The 16931-nt window shown below is 51.2% G+C and overlaps 2 long non-coding RNA genes across 3 annotated transcripts; both read left to right on the plus strand.

Moving 5' to 3' along the window:
• The first annotated feature begins 1933 nt into the window (after nucleotides 1-1933).
• LOC129639101 (uncharacterized) lies at nucleotides 1934-8029 on the plus strand. 2 transcript variants are annotated; one of them, XR_008708182.1, is made up of 4 exons: nucleotides 1934-2252; nucleotides 2762-2881; nucleotides 3292-3420; nucleotides 7690-8029. It is a non-coding gene; the product is annotated as an uncharacterized LOC129639101 (long non-coding RNA). The 2 variants fall into 2 exon arrangements; XR_008708181.1 differs by having other exon boundaries at nucleotides 1936-2252; nucleotides 3295-3420.
• Nucleotides 8030-13643: 5614 nt separating this feature from the next.
• On the plus strand, nucleotides 13644-15906 carry LOC129638860 (uncharacterized). Its single transcript, XR_008708074.1, has 3 exons — nucleotides 13644-13766; nucleotides 14722-14871; nucleotides 15632-15906. It is a non-coding gene; the product is annotated as an uncharacterized LOC129638860 (long non-coding RNA).
• Nucleotides 15907-16931: the final 1025 nt, after the last annotated feature.

Here is a 16931-nt window from a genome sequence, read left to right on the forward strand (position 1 = left end):
GAGGGACCTTCAGATGAGGCAGCCCTAGCCTTCTATCTGCCCTAGCTGGTGCTGAGTGGAGCAGAGATGAGCTGTTTCCACTGTACCTGCTGAAATCGCAGATTGGTGAGCAAAATAAATGGCACTGTTTTAAACCATTAAGTTGTGGATAATTTGTTAGGAAGGAATAGATAACTGGAATCGAGGGATAGACAGGTCGGAGCAAACAATGTAACACTGTGAGGTACTCTCTTCAACCAAGGTGTATATGTGCCATGATCCGGGCGTTAGGAAAGGGAGACTTTAGCTTGGGTGTGTGCCTGTGTTTATGAGATGCAGAGGTTTCATCAGACGCACTGGCATGGAGAAGATGGGGCTGGAAACTGACATTTCTGGGCAGACAAAATGGGGTGATTTTCAGCAAAGGAAGAGCCAGTGGAAAGTCACAGAGCTTCGAGGTCGCAGAACTGCCAGGTCACAGAGCTTCAAGGTCACAGAGGTGGGTGGCCGCCCAAAGTTGGAGCTAGAGGTTGTGGGGAGCCGCTGGCGCCTGCCCACAGCAACAAGGTTCCAGCTCTTGTTTACACATTATTTTCCCCTAATTGCATCTGAGGCTGGTGGATGCCAGCCAGAGGGGGCCCTAGATCGCATCAGGGAGCCATCTGCAAATCCCCATTCAGGGGGTGGTGGCCTGAGGGCAGCTTTCCTGTTGGGTGGGGTGGGGGTGCGGTGGCGAGCTAACCCCAGGCCGGCTCTGCAGCTCCTCAGTGAGAGGGGGCTGGATGCAGGTGGGTCTCCCCTCCCGTTCCCCCTTCCCTCCCCGGCTGGAGCTTGTCGTCCCTCTACCCTCTACCTTATCCTCAGATTCAGGTCTGTCCTCTGAATGGCAGCTGACTGGAGGCCTCTTGTTCTTAAGTGCTGGGAGCTGCTGAGTCTTGGCGTCCCCACCATGAAAGATGTGAGCAATGCCGTCATGTGATGGCTCAGGAGTTCGTGGGGGTGAGGTGAAGCCAGAGTAGGTGGCTTCGGGGAGACGCTCTGGGGACCTGGCTATTTCTCAGGGGAGAAGCAAGCACTGGCCCCCTCCACAAGCCATTCCTGAAGCCCTCATCCCTCCAGGGGCCCTGATGCCAGGCCGCCACAGTCCCCACCTGGCTCCTCCTTTATCAAGGTCAAGTACAAACACCTTGAGGCTCTTAGTGTGCTAAGTTGCTTCAGTTGTGTCTGACTCTGTGAGATCCCATGGACTGTAGCCTGCCAGGCTCCTCTGTCCAGGGGATTCTCCAGGCAAGTGTACTGGAGTGGGTTGCCATGCCCTTCTCCAGGGCATCTTCCCCACCCAGGGATTTTGCCCTGCAAATCCAACTGTGCTGAGAGCCTACACCCCTCTGCTCTTCTATACTCTTCTGGGCAGCCCCTCGAGAAGGTTGCTATCCCCATCTTGCTGATGAGGAAAACTGAGGCTTCAAAGCAGCAGGGGTTTTGCCTAAGATCACTGCGGGTGACACAAGGGTCTACCGGACTCAAGGCCCCAAGCTCTTTGTCTCGCACCAATGCTGTCATTATTCCTTTGGGCTGATGGTTGAGGGCACAAACTCAGGGAACCAAGCCATTTGGAACACATCCCACTCTCCCTGTGTGACCTTGGGCAAGTTGCTCAGCGTCTCTGGGCCTCAGCTGCCTCACCTGTAAAATGAGAAGGAAATGTGTTCATGCACGTCAGCCTCTCAGAGCAGCCCTCCTCCTGTGTTACTAAGTATAGATATCATTTATTCTCTGTATCTGATTGCACCGTGGGTGGTCGTGACTGTATCTATCTCCCCCATTAGACTGGAACTTCTGGAGGGCAGGGGTGAAAATAACTTACAGCTGCATGGTAGACACCACCCCACTCCCAGCCCACCTCTCTCGCCTACCACACCCTGCCCCCACCCTCCAACTCAGGCCCATTTAGAAGGAGATCTCTGTGTTTGCAGAATGATACAGAAAGGAATTAGAGCTGTCTCCTTTGGCTCTGGGGTCTTAGAAAGCCAGGGAAGAGAGAGTCAGGCCAAAAGGACAGTGGCTGGGGTGCTGACTCCCTGCCCTGGGCCTTGAGGCCGCCCCTGGTTCCCAGAACCCCGACAAGCATCTCCTTGTCTTCCTGGGACTCCTGGTTCTGGGCGCCTTGTCCTGCCCTGTTCCCCACAGCTCTGCACACAGCTCTTGGCGAGAGTGGCCAGGGCACTGGAGAGAGACTTTTGGATGGACGGAAGTGCTTTGCATTCTAACGAGTAAGTGGCCCTTCGCACTGTCCCCTCCCGGCTCTCAGGGCTCTGTCCGCTTTCCAGGCTCTGCTCATCACCAGACTTGCAGAAAGGCCACAAGCTTGTCTTCTTGGGACACTGGAGGTGGCCTGAACACCTTTCCTCTCAGCTGCCCCCCTGGGGAAGGGGAGGGATGCTGGCTTGTGGTGCTCAGGGCTGGAGAAGGGCCCTCAGAGGAATAAAGGGGTCTGAAGCCCACCTGGCTCCATCTCAGGGCCTCACTGGGCATCTCCCCAGTCCATCATCACTCTGTTGGCCCCTGTCTGCCAGCCCTGGGCACTCCAGGTCCTGGCTACATGATGGACCCCAGTGGGAATGTCTCTGAGCCAGGGGGCTGCTGGCAGTGTGTGGCCAATCCAGCACTTGGACAGGCCCTCTGCCTGCTCCTTACTCTGTTTGCTGTCTCTCCTGAGAGCCGCTGTCCAGGGGAGCTAACTGGCCAGCTCTTGCCCTTCTTTATTCTCCATGTCCCATAGTTATCCCTGTCTTCCCTGGAGACTTCTAGAACTTTCAGATTGAAAGGCATCCGAGAGGCCATCTTGTTCAAACCCGTGCCTCCAGTTGCCTTACTCAAATCTTCCTGTTCTCCTGCCAAGGTAAGTTCTCAGAAACAAACCCGGATCTCTCTAAAACCTTCAATGGCTCCCTACCACCCTCAGGACTAAGTTGGAGTTCCTTAGCAGAGCCCCTGGAGGCCTGCTGTATGAGGCCCTGTGACTTTTCCAGGCTCGTCATGTGCCACCCACCCTGGTCACCCTCCGTGTTCCAGCCCCACACAGCAGCTCCCTCCTGGGCTGGACTGTAGCCCTATCTCCTCTCTTTTCATCTCCCTTCCCTCCCCTGCCCCCTCCTTAATCTGGGCCTCCTCCTTTATGAAGCCTTCCCTGCTTTACCCCTCCACACTCTTGACAGATCACCTGCTCTATGGTAGGCTGAGCAGACCCCCATCATTGCACCTAGAACAATGGAGATTGCTCTGTATTCTTCATCGTGCTATTTCTCTCAGCAGGCCAGAAACTCCTAAAGGGCCAGGGCATGTCTTTACTGGTTTTGCTTCCCTGGAACCTAATGTGGTGGTATCTCAGATGAGAATTCTCTGGATGAAGATCCTGAGACAGGCAGTCATGTGCACATGGTATTTTAAATTTTATTATTTTTTAAAGTATTATTTATTTACAATGTTGTGTTAGTTTCTGGTATATGGGAAAATGACTCCATTATATATATATATATTCCATTTTATGTATATACATATGCATTATATATATACATTCCACACACACACACACACACACACACACACATATAGGCTTCCCCAGTGGCTCAGTGGTAAACAATCCACCTGCAATACAGGAGACAAGGGAGACACAGGTTCGATCCCTGGGTTGGGAAGATCCCCTAGACAAGGAAATGGCAACCCACTCCAGTATTCTTGCCTGAAAAACCCCATGGACAGAAAAGCTTGGCGGGCTACAGTCTACGGGGTTGCAAAAGAGTCAGACAAAACTTAGATACTAAACAACAACAACAACAATATATTATATATTCTTTTTCATATTCTTTTCCATTATAGGTTATTACAAGATACTGAATATAGTTTCCTGGGCTATACAGTAGAACCTTGTTGTTTTTCTATTTTTATATAAGATGTATATATCTGTTAATATCAAGCTGCTAATTTAGCCCTCCTCGCCAACCCCTTTCCCCTTTGGTAAGTTTGTTTTCTATCTCTGTGGGTCTATTTCTGTCTTGTAAATAAGTTCATTTGTATCATATTTTAGATTCTACATATCAGTTCAGTTCAGTTCAGTTCAGTCGCTCAGTCGTGTCCGACTCTTTGCGACTCCATGAATTGCAGCACGCCAGGCCTCCCTGTCCATCACCAACTCCTGGAGTTCACTCAGACTCACGTTCATCAAGTCCGTGATGTCATCCAGCCATCTCATCCTCTGTTGTCCCCTTCTCCTCCTGCCCCCAATCCTTCCCAGCATCAGAGTCTTTTCCAATGAGTCAACTCTTCGCATGAGGTGGCCAAAGTACTGGAGTTTCAGCTGTAGCATCATTCCTTCCAAAGAAATCCCAGGGCTGATCTCCTTCAGAATGGACTGGTTGGATCTCCTGATTCTACGTATAAGTGATATCATATGATAATTATCTTTTTCTATCCAACTTACTTCACTTAGTGTGATAATCTCTAGGTCCATCCATTTGCTGCAAATGGCATAATTTCATTCTTTTTTATGGCTGAGTAATATTCTATTGTATATGGGTACCATATCTTCTTTATCCATTCACCTATCAATGGACATGTAGAGTGTTTCCAATGTCTTGACTATTGTAAATAATGTTCCTATGAACACTGGGGTGCAAGTTTCTTTTCAAATTAGGGTTTTCTCTGGATATATGCCCAGGAGTGGGATTGCTGGATCATATGGTGGCTCTATTCTTAGTTTTCTGAGGAATCTCCATACTATTTTCCATAGTGGCTGCACCAATTTACACTCCCACTAACAGTGTAGGAGGGTTCCCTTTTCTCCACACCCTCTGCAGCATTTGTTATGTGTAGATTTTTTAATGATGGCCATTCTGACCAGTGTGAGGTGATATCTCATTATAGTTAGGATTTGCATTTCTCTGATAATGAGCGATGTTGAGCCCCTTTTCATGCGACATGCATATGATTTACGGAGAGCATGCTCTCAGGAGAAGCCAGTGAGGGAATGAGGGAAGCAGGAGAGGGAGAAGAGGAGGTTAGGCAAGGATGCCATTTCATGAGAAGTCTGGCCTCAGTCAGATCCCGAGGGGGAGTTCTGGGGCATCCTTTGCAGCAGAGACCATGAGAGAATAAGACAGCAGGGGAAGGAGAAAGAGGAAGCCTCTCTGGGTAGCTCCAGGAGACATGGCTGGGGCCCACGTGGGTGCAGGCTGAGCAAGGCCTCCCCCTAGTCTGGAGCTTCCTTGTGGCCCTCCTGTTCCTGAGGAATCCTGGTGCGGAGAGTAGGGCCTGCTAACCCACTGACCTCGGACATTTCTGTACAGGCGTGCCTTCTCTTATCCCATGGCTCCTTGAAGAGGGGGGCAGCCCTTTTTAGTATTTCCATGTCACCCCGGAGGAATCTGAGGCCTGGGAGACCTGACAGGGCTCAGAAGTGAGTCACTGAAAGAGAATTCATGTCCCTGGATTCCCTCTTCTCCAGGAAGAGAGATGCAACTCTGTGGGGCGGGGTGGGGTGGGGTGGTGGCATCCACCTATAGAAAACCCTCTGAAGGCAAACACTGGGGCCAGGAAGGGGCTGGTAAAGTGGTTTCTCCATCCTCCAGGTCCTCTGAGGCCTTGCCCGGCTCCCACTAGGGGGTGAGCCTTCTTTTCCACCTGCTTAGAATTGTCCAGAGGGGAAAGGGTGGGTACAGGGCATGGTGAGTGGTGGAGAGGAACCAGGTTCTGAATGATTGGTCTAGTCCCGGCCCTGCCACCAAATCGCATGTGACCTTGAGCGAGACATATAATTTTGGGGCATTTCCAATTTTTAATCAGTAAAGGGATTACTTGTTAGAGATTTTATAGGCTCTTTGTGAGACCCATTCAGATCAGACAGCCAGGTCATAGCCCATCTCATGGAAGCCAGTATTGGTCTAGCATTGCTGAGGTAACAAATGCCCGAAAACTCGGGGTCTTTAAAAAATAGCAATTTATTCCCTCTCAATTCTGGAGGCCAGAAGTCTGAAACTGGTTTCACTGGGGTGGAAATCAAGGCGTCAGCTGTGTGTCCTCTGTAGAATTTAGCGAAGAATCGGTCCCTTGCCTCTGCCAGCTTCCGATAGCCACCGGCCTTCCTTGGCCTGTGGCTGCATCACTCCAGACTTCCAGGCCAGCATCTTCCTATCTGTCTCTGCCCCGTCCTTTTGTGACCTTCTCCTCTTCTATTTTATGAATGCAGATACCAGGAGCAGGGAGTTTACACAGTAGCCCAAGGTCACAGACAATGAGAGAGCTGGAAGTTGAATCCTTGGAGACTCAAACCTACGATCTCTGTTCCATAGCAGGCAGCACCTGCCTGAGCCCGGTCTACCCTCCTGAGGCCTCTTTTGAGGAGCCGTCTGGAGTCAGCCGGTGGCCACTGCCGGCCTGTCTCCAGTGAACAAATCTGGGACTTGAGGGCTGGACTGTGGTGTCTAAATAAAGGGTGTCCTCAGGATTAGAGCAGAGGTCAGGAGAGGACGCTGGCTGCAGCTGACCAGCCCGACAGGGTGGCCTTGGTGGCCCATCAGAAGGCTGGGGGCGGGCTGTGAGCTCCACCCTCCAGCACTCAGCCAAGCTGGGCAATCTTGGATCGTCAGGGCTGGAGTCAGCCCGGGGACAATGCCGACATAAAAACCAGCAGACTTGAGCAAGACCACCTACATCTTAAAACAGACCTTTGAGAGCAAAGGGACCATGTTATCACTTGGGGATGGAGAGAGAGGACGGGCCTCAGGCTGGGGAATAGAACCTTCTTTGATATAAGGATTTTCTTCCCTCCTGATGCCTGCCAGGCACTTCTCTGGCTTCTTGTTGTCCTGATGAGGGAAATGGCAGAGACTGTCCTGTGTAGTGTTGAGTTCTGGGGAAAAGGTAAAACAAGCGCGTGCATGTGAGAGTGTGTATGTGTGTGTTTAGGGTGATTGGATGGAGGTATTTAATTAAAAAAACAAAACAGAACTTGACACTGCCTACTGTATTCCACATATTACACACACGAAAAGGGAGCCAGAGCAAGAGATCTCAGAACATGGGAAACACAGCTGTGGCTGAAGACGTATCTGGGTTAAAAACCCCAGGAGTGCTCCTCTTTAATTTTTTGGTACAGCAGGATCAAGGAATTGATTCACTCTGGTTATGCTTCCTATCATTGTTTCTGTGGGCCGTGTTTGATCTGTGTTTCACGTGCAGATCTGCTATCCATGCTCTGAAAGAAATAATATATTCTGCATTGCACCCGGTCAGACTCAACCATGAAAACCCTTTTTATTATTTTTTTTTTGGGGGGGGAATGATTTCAAAGCCACACACACACACACACACAGAGGAACGCACACACACACAGACACACACACACACACACTCTGTTTGTGTAAAGGATTAAAAAAGAATGAAAAGCCCAGCTCGAGAACATGAGCAGGGTTCCAGATCACGGATGGGGCGGGGATGGGGGGGGGCGGCGGGAATGGCGGAGGCTGGGGCCCTCACCCGCTGACCTGGGCCAGCCGTGTCCCCTCTGAGTTGTGTGTGTGCTCGACCCCTGCCGGAGGGGGACAGCCGGCGGGCCCTTTGACAGCTGCGCCTGGTGAGGTTATTATTAGTAACAATGGTTTCCCAGCGAAAAAGAGCAATTTTCACAATGGAGAAGTCTTCCTCTTCCTTCAGGTCACAAAAACGCTGAGCGGAGAGGAAAATGACACGAAGCAGTGCCGGATCCTGAAACCCTGAACGGCTGAAACACTTCCCAGCTCTCCCTGGGACTGGGCGGTTACTGGCATTTTAAGAGCCGGAGGGAAGTTGTAACCACCGTGGGGGTAACACACACGTGAAAAAATGTGAGGCCAGACAGGCCGGGCAAATAAATAACCCGGTGCCTGGAGTTTTAGCGCAGGGTTGTAAAAGTTGACAGGAGCCGTTTGGACTGGAAAGGGCCGTGTGGGTATCGCTGCCAGGCTTTGCCAAGCTCCCCGGCTGTTGAATACTCCAAAACCGAATAGATAAAAAAGAAAACAACAGCCACAAAAGGAAAAAAAAAAAAATCGCAACACGAAACCACCCACGCAGCGTCCACCCACTCCTTCCCCTCCCGGAGCCTGTTGTGCGCCTGTGATAACATTGCGTGCTGCGAGCTCTCCTTTATTTAGATAAGGTGTCCGCGGCCGCTGCTCTTGGCCGCCAGCCAGCTTTCTGTCTCCCACTTGGGGCTTTAGCGCCACACAGGAGACGCGACTCTCTGATGCTGCCGGCCCGAGTGTCAGCCTCACCCGGAGGGTCCCCGCGGCTTTGTGTTCCCAGAACGATGATTTGTTTGACAACGGGCTTTCCTTCCAGACTGTTCTTCCAGCCTGGCACAACGCGTGGGTCCTCAGACACAGACGGGGCCGTAGAGAGGCGGAGCCGGCACCTCTGGCCACGGGGTCGGGCGGTTGCTTGATGGTGAAAGGCCACGTAAAGGAGACCCAGACACGGTCGAAGGCCAGAAGGATCTTTGGTTTACATGGACTAACTGAAGCGTTTATGCTCCTCAGGCCTCAAAAAGTTAAGTGCTGGGGAGGTGGGGGGGCGGGTGCGAAGCAGGATGAGAAGGCTGGACTTATTCTATGGCACACAAAAGATTTTTAATAAGCTCGGAGAAAGGGCCGCCACCCCCACCCCTCACGTCTTTCTCTCCCTGTCTTATTCCAAAGCTCCTGTGTTAGCCAGAGAGACAGCTCGGAAAAACTGCCCCAGGAGGTGGGCCGCAGGCTGTGGGAGAGCTATTCTGCTAGGCTGGCCCCCCAGGCAGGCAGGCGACTTCCCCGAGGTCGAGAAAGGCTCCCCTGGTGAGTGATGGCGCAGAACCGGGGGGACCAACCTGGTGCTCAGGAGAACTGTGGTGGGTCATGGTAGGGAACCCCCCATGCTGTCTCTGCTCCTAGTTCCTTGCAGGCTTTCTCTGAGAATCCACAGTCTTAAAACAATGATTAGCCTTCAGGTGCCTGGAAGCTGGTGGGGAAGGCTGGGGGGACTTATCTTACCAGGGGCACTTGGAGTCGGTTTATAGGGGCCTTCTGTGAGGACCTGCAGAGTTTGGGAAAATAAATAGCTGTCCGTAGGTTACTCCATTCTCCTCTCTCTACCAAACCCTCTCCCCTTTGCACTCATCTGGGGCTGGGCCTAGGGGCGGCTGGGACAGTCTAGCCCACCCACAACATAGGCCTACCATCTTGGAACGTCAGGGAGAGCTCTTGCCTAGCCTGTCTTTTGGGGATAAGTCTGGTAGATGATGTCAAAGGCAGGGAGTGGGTCAGCACAGAGCCAGGAGATCCAAAGCGACCATCCAACAGCAGGATTTACGCAGACACTGACCTCCACTTCGGCCTCTCTTTTGCATCACACACCTGCCACACTGACTCAGTGTCCCAGGAGCCTCAAAGAGGATGGTTGGGAGGCGGGCATGGGTTTTCCTGCCCCGGGAAAGGAATAGGCTCTGTGGCCAAGGGCTGTGTTGGCATCTGACTTTTGCATCAGTCTCTTCAGCGTGGCGATGGTGAATCAGGCCCAGCCGCCCCTCCTCTGCTCCAGGTGCACTGACCAAATCCTATTTCTGAGTCAGCTCTGGAATGTGGTGGTCTGCTGGGTGCCCGGCCCTGCCCTATGTTCTGAGAGCTCGTTCCCCTCTGGAATTTCAAGAGCCTTATTTGCCCTTCTTCCGGGGCAGTGCTGCCTCCTGCCTTGGTTTCTGACTGACTGGTGTACGAGACAGGTAGAGCTGGGTGGGGAAAAGAAGGACGAGAAAGAGAGAAGGGACGATGGAGGAGGCCTTGCCCTCATTTCACACTCATCCTGGTCTGACAGCTGCCCTTTCCGATTTGGGAGTCTTGGTCCTTTGGGGGATGGAGTGATAGGGGAAATGAGAAGTCTAAAGTTCTCATCAAGTCCCTGAATTGTAGCCTGTTTCTGGAATAATACAAAATCGATCCTTTAAACCAAAGGAAACAAGCAAAAACCTATGAACCATGACACCTTGCTTATCCAGAAGTTACTGGCCTTAGTGACCTCAAATATTGGGAACCATCCAAAAGAGCTGAAATAGCTGAAGAATTCCCTGTGCTGAAGTTCATTGACTGTTTACCACGGACACATTGGGATCTCTTTTCATCAGCGTCTCTTGACTCTTCACAAACTATTCTAACACATCAGCTGACTGTGAAGTTCCCTCCAACTCTTGCTTCCATTTTGGTTTTTGTTTTGCTGGCGACGGTTGGGTGAACACGGGTGCTGTTGACCGGGGTCAGGAATACAAGAGGAGGAGGAGCAGATAGGAGGGAAGGGTGATGTGGCGGGGATACTGACAGCCACAGGAAGGTGTTATTATGCACATCTGAGCAAAAGAAGAGACAGGAAGAAAGCAGAAACAAGACATCAAGGAGGAGGGCAAGGGTGGAGCCATGTAGTGATGGGGCACATATGGACGTAGAAGGTGGCCTCATCTGTGAGTGTGGCATGATTGTCTACGTACCCAGTGACTGAGCCACCAAGACCACTTCAGCTGTGTCTGTGCCATCAAAGGAAAGAGGCAACGTGTGATACCGTTTACTTTTAAAAATTTTATTATTTTTTAATTGAAGCAGAGTTGATTTATAATGTTGTATTAGTTTCAGATGTACATCACAGTCATTCAGTATATATAATATATTATATGTTTTTTTTTTCAGATTCTTTTCCCTTATATGTTCTTTCAAAATATTGACTAGAGTTTCTTATGCTATAGAGTAGGTCCTTGTTGGTTATCTATTTTATATATAGTCATGTGTATCTGATAATCCTAATTCATCCCTCCCCCTGGACATGGTTTATTTAAAAATACATGCACTTTTGTTTTGAAGTTTTAGTGTTTCCAGAGGGGGAGCTTTGCTTTGCCTGCAGATTTATTTCTTGAAAATAGCTCATTGTTCCCTGATGCTGGTTAAGCGAGGGGGTTAGTGTTTTCCCTACATGTTATTTCTGAAAGATGAAAAAATTTCTGCCGGCTGCCCAAGAAAATTCACTTTATCTCACTTGACATAGGAAGCCTGGCATTCCTTTGAATGCAGAATTCGAGAAGCATGCCCATCAGAGCACCCTTTAGTTTGAAAGCAATTGATTTGCAGCACTGTTTCCTGGCTTCCAGGAGGGCTGGTAATACAATAGAAAGGAGGGTGCTCCTCACTCCTTTGTCCCTGACAATGGGGAAGGGGACCCTTTGGTCCAGCAGAGCTCACCACAGAGGCTGGATAGGTGCAGTGGAGGTAGCCCAAGGGCTCCCCTTTGGTTATAGGGGCCCTGTCGGCCTGAGGCTGAGCTTAGGCCTCCATTGGTGTACCTCTTTCTCCTCCTGGGGAGACGGAAGCCACTTGAGAAATAAAATTTCCAAGCTTGGAGTGATCAACGCCATATCCCGCCCACCTCGTCTCTTTTCTGGAGTCTCTGAGCAGAGCCAGAGGATTGCTGATCAGGGCCCTTGAGGGTCCTGAGTCTGCACCCCATCTTCTGCCTCCACTCTGGCCGCTCTAGCAAGCCCACTCATGTCTGGTCACCCCTCATCACTCTTAGGGATTGTTTGTGGGATGTGCAGACATGTGTGCTGAAGAACTGCTGCTTTCAAGGAAGGGAGCTCATTTATTGAGCATCTAGTGCCCAGCAAGCACTCAATGGAGCTTCCCAGGTAGCTCAGATGGTAAAGAATCTGCCTCCAAAGCAGGAAACCCGGGTTTGATCCCTGGGTCAGGAAGATCCCCTGGAAGAGAAAATGGCAACCCACTCCAGTATTCTTGCCTGGAGAATTCCATGGACAGAGGAGCCTAGCGGGCTACAGTCTATGGGATCACAGAGTTAGACACGACTGAAGCGATTTAGCACGCATGCAAGAGGCTTTAAAAAGTACTGATGTCTGCATGCCAGCCCCCAGAATTCAGACTCAGTTGGTCTGGAGCATGGCCTGGGCATGGGGGTTTTTGAAAGCTCTCTAGGGACTCTAGTATGAGACCCCGAGTCAGGACCACTGACCTCCAGGGTCTGACCTGGAACAGAATTCCATTCAAACTCAGAGCCTCATGTGCTGTGTGCCTTTAAGTAGACAGTGGAAGTGGAGTCTCAGTTTCCCTATCTGCTGAGTGGATGGTGGTGATACTCATGTCCCAGTGAGTTTGTGGGGGCCCAGTGAGCCAGGGTCAATGAAGCTAAGAACACAGAGCAGGTGCTAAAGCATGATTGCTGGCCTTCCTGCGCCAGAAAACATTGAACCGAAAGATATAAAATCACTTCCCCATCCTCCAGGTCTGGTGGCTGCCTATTTTCTTTTCAGCCTTCTTAGCCCAACTCCATCACTTGCACGTGGTTGAGGCTCATTAAATATTTGCAGGTCAACAGAGAAGGAGCAAGGAGAACCCTGCCGAGTTCAACAGACCCCAGGAGTTTGGTTTTCCCTTTAAACCTTTTGGAGGAAAGATGGAGCAGAAACTCAAGATGAGGATTTTTTTTTTTTTTTTTAATGCCCTGATTGAGCGGTGTGAACACAGCCGAGGGCTGGTGACTCCCACTGCACCGCCCCTGCCCCCCCCCCCCCCGCCCCGACCCTGGGCCATCCCGGGACAACTCGCAGTGACAGGGCACTCCAGGCAAGCGCTCTGACTTCTGCCTCCTGCCACCTCCCCCCATCCCTGTCCTTTGATGAGAAACACGGAGAGCCAGCGACTGGCTCACAGGGAAGGAGAACGCTCTTTCCTCAGCCCTGGGGACTTGTTCAGCTGTTCGGCATTTAGCAAGCCTCGCACCCCTTCCCTTCCAGCTCAAACTCAGCGGCATTTCAGAGCAAGCTTCAACCGCCGTGGACCACAACCTTCAGGACAGGAGAAAGGGTTGCTGTAGCTCAGCCCAGCTCGTTTTTGGTGACCACGTTCCTGTCTGGAGAAGGGGAGTGAGCTCTGAGGACCCGAGCTGGCAGGCGCTCCAGGGGGCTCTCTGGATCCGGGTGGGGGGTTGCTGTGCCTGGGCTGAGATGTTCCGGTGGCGGTAATGAGTACCGTGCAGTCGTCTGTAATTATGCAGTCTCTAAGCCCCCGGGGCTGGGGTGGTGTATTTGCCTGTGCTGTTTGGGGGTTGATCCTGCTGTCAGCGCTTAGCAAGAATTAACAGTGACGCTCTGTGCACCACAGTCATAACACTAAATCTGATCTGCATGTCTATGATTCATTAAAAAAAAAAAGACCCACCGTCGCTGAAACCCCTCCAAGCCCATCATTGAAAGAAATTATGCTCAGTGGAAAGAGCGATTTGACGTCAAGGAGGACCTACGTGCCTTTTCATGAGCGGCTGGAATTAGAAGGCTGCGCTCCGGCAAGTGTAAACGGGATCCATACTTGGAAACCTCTGTGTAGCCAGCAACCTGCTTTCCAGGTGTGGGTTGCTCACTTTCCGGATTGTCTGAGGCAGGGTATTTTTAAGATCCCTGGCAGGCCACTGCCGGCACGCTTATCACGCCCTGCTGGGCCACACCAAGCTCCTTCCAGGCAGTGTAGAGGAGGTTCTGGGAAGGCCAGCCTTTTTTTTTTTTTTTTTTTTTCCTTTTTTTTTTTCTTGCATTTTAGAAGAAGCCCAAACATAAGTGGGAAGACAGTCTGCTTCAACGACAACCTCCCCAGCATTCCCAAGTCCAGAAGAAATTAATTGTGGATGATGGGCTGTTGGGGGTGTTCTGTGGTACCCTCTTGCTTTACTGTTTGGTAATTGGGAATTTCTTCATTTTTCTTTTTCATGAGGTCACAACCCACGAGGATAGCCTTTCCTTTTGAGGTTTCTGCTGTTCTGTCCTGTGAGAGAGGCCAGCGTCCAAGAAGCAGGACCCCTGGGTTCAAGCCTTCCATGATTCCATGGACTCTTGGACATGTTGTGGTCCTGTATCCACAAAGCTGGGTCATAAATCCCACCTCACCCTGATGCTTAGAGTCAAAGAGGGACAAGGAGAGAAAACAAGTGATGGAGGGTTTTGATCTCTTAGCCGATACAGGAACTTCGTAGATGAATTGTTTGGGTTCCAGTTACTACTGCTGTGTAACAAACAACTCCAAACTTAGTGACATAACAAGCATTGTATTATGCTCACAGATCTGGGGGTCAGAATTCAGACAGGGCTCAACTGGGTGGTTCTTTTGCTCCTTGTAACATCTACTCAGGCTGCCCAGTGATGGGTCTAGATGCTTTTCTCCCATGTCGGTTGCCTGGAGTATCTGCATCTGCCCCCCAGCAGGGCAGTTTTGGGGTGATTAACTTCCTATATGGCTACTGGCTTCCTCCATGGTGACAGTCGCAAGAGACTCAGGTGGGGAGCTGCATGGTTTCTTCTGATCTGCCTGGACAGTCACACAATGTTCCATGTTCCATGCTCTAGCCACTGGAGGGGTCACAAGCCCACTCCAGTTCAGTGGGAGGGGACACAGATCCCACAATTCTTGGCGTGAGGAGTATCAGAGAATCTGGGGGCTATATTTTAAAACAGCTTCAGTTTCTGAACTTATACAACTCTCCATTTAGTGCCTTCCATTTTATGGCGTTGTCACCTCCAATATTTCTTTTGACTTTTGCAACAACCTTCCGACTGGGGTAATGTTATTGTACCCACTATGCTGATAAGGCAACCAAGACTCTGAGAGATGACCTGATTTGTCTGCTTTTCTACAGCAAATAAACCGTGAGATGAACCTTGAACCCACCTTCCTGGATAACAGATTTCAAAGATGTATGTCGTGCAGATAAGAAGTACAGAAAGTAGTTGTTCTTCAGAAGCCACGAGTGCCTGTCACTTCCAAAATAACTGTTTTCGCGTATCTGGTGAGTTGTTTGGGAGACCTGACACAAGACTAAACTGAACCCATTCTTCGTGGAGAATCTCTTGAGTGGCTTCCTCTGGTTTTCCCTGTCTCACCTTTGAGTCCCAAACCAGTGGACCAACAATAAAATGCTAATTCATCTAATACAAACGTGGAGAATTGGAGAAACCGAGCTCAGCCAGATTGGCAGCTCACAGGGTAAATATTTGATCAGTGAGTAAAAATTCAAATTTGCACTATTTGCTGAAGGTGAAAAGTATATTAGGGAACGAATGTAATGGGGGTTAAGTAGGCCTGTAGGAGGCCTCTTGCAGGATCCCACCCCCAGAAGCCCACAGCTTCTTGCTGACCTGAGTTACAGTGAGAGCGGGCTGGGCACCTCCAAGCAAGACTATCCTCCTGGCAGGGGCCTGGGGCCATGGGGTGAGCCTGGCAAAGCGGGCAGACTGGTAGAGCTGGGCTTAACTGGTTCCGTCTCTGTGCACATGTATGCTGGGCGTGCTATGCCCTCCCCCTGGTGGCTCCCCCAGCTCATCGGAGATTAGGGCTCCTGGCCTTCCTTTCCCACCACCACGGAAGCCGGCAGCTGCCTCTGCCTTCACTTAGCCCCTCGACAGTGCTCATTTTGTGTTATAACTTGTGTCATCCTGGATGGGCTTCAGGGGCTGCAGAGGTTAGAACAGAAGTCAGGAAGAGAAAACAGGCCTGAATGTTTAGCTCCTTTCCTACGCATCCCCAGACTTGTCCCCCTCTCTCTGCAGGGTCCTCCCCATGAGTCCAGAGAGAGAAAATGTGCTTCTGAACAGCCTGGACAAATCAGGAAACGGGCATGTATCTGGAGAACGTGCCAGTGATTCCACTAACGAGGTCCAAAGTGGAACTGGTGCTCTGGATTCTGTGGACGTGAAGCTATGGGGCTGAGTAACAGCTGGTTGCTGGCAAGCCACGGACAGAAGGGGACTGAGCTGGAGGCTGCAGAGGACCACGTCTGCCGCAGCGGATGGCTCAGGCAGTGGACGTTTTGTGGTCCGGCTTGGTTTGTCCTAGTTAATAAGCGAGGCTGAGTTCATCTGAGGCTTATCCTGGGCTGGCCAGTGCCCTGGCGGGCAGCACAATGAAGCTTAATGACCAGCACTGCAGGACCGAGGCTGAGCCCCAAACAAGCCATGAGCGTTAGGCCCCCTGCAAGTCGACAGCTGTGATGGCTGCTGGTTACCAGGACGCAGGGCCTGAGTGGAGGAGGAAATCATGATGGAGAAATAAGACCAGAATTCTCCTCCGCGGGCCTGGGAGAATGGAGCAAATCGAAAACACTGGGCTGGGCTAGGGTCAGACCAGGTTCCAGACACACAGCCGGGGGCCTGAAGAACAGGGAGGGGGCAACCAGGCCCAGAGGAAAAGAGGGATTTAAGCTCCTTAAGGGAGGGGGAGGATGTGACAGACATGGAGGAGCAGAGCCCCCTCTAGGAAGGATTTGCTGCCCATTCAGGCTCGGCCACAGCAGCTGAGAACACCTCACCCAGAGGCCCCTCTCCTGGGAGACCCCCATCTGGTGGCTGAGCTGGTGTGGGGTGGGGCCATTATAAAGTGTTAGTTGCTCAGTTGTGTCCAACTCTTTGAGAGCCCCCCTGGACTGTAGCTCACCAGGCTCCTCTGTCCATGGAATTTTCCAGGCAAAAATACTGGAGTGAGTTGCCATTTCCTTCTCCAGGGGATCTTTCCTACCCAGGGATTAAACCCGGGTCTCCTGCATTGCAGGCAGATTTTTCTTTTTTTAACCCACTGAGCCACCAGGAAAGCCTTTATAAAGACCTGGCCATTTTGGCTCCAGGCAGGACACTGTCCTGGACATGCCTCATGCCCCAGCTCTCTCCTCCAGGTTGGCTGAGTCTGTCAGGCTTGCATTTCAACTCGACTCCCTGCTCTGTCCAGTCCTGCTCCCCTCCACCCCCTTCCTTTCAGAGGGCTTGATCCCTCCCAAACACGCCTCTGCCCCCAACTCCATCTCAGCATCCGCTTCCGGGGAACCCAGCCTGTGACAGAGGGTCACCTATACCTTGG

Source organism: Bubalus kerabau, chromosome X, assembly GCF_029407905.1.
Source record: "Bubalus kerabau isolate K-KA32 ecotype Philippines breed swamp buffalo chromosome X, PCC_UOA_SB_1v2, whole genome shotgun sequence".
Classification (NCBI taxonomy): domain Eukaryota; kingdom Metazoa; phylum Chordata; class Mammalia; order Artiodactyla; family Bovidae; genus Bubalus; species Bubalus kerabau.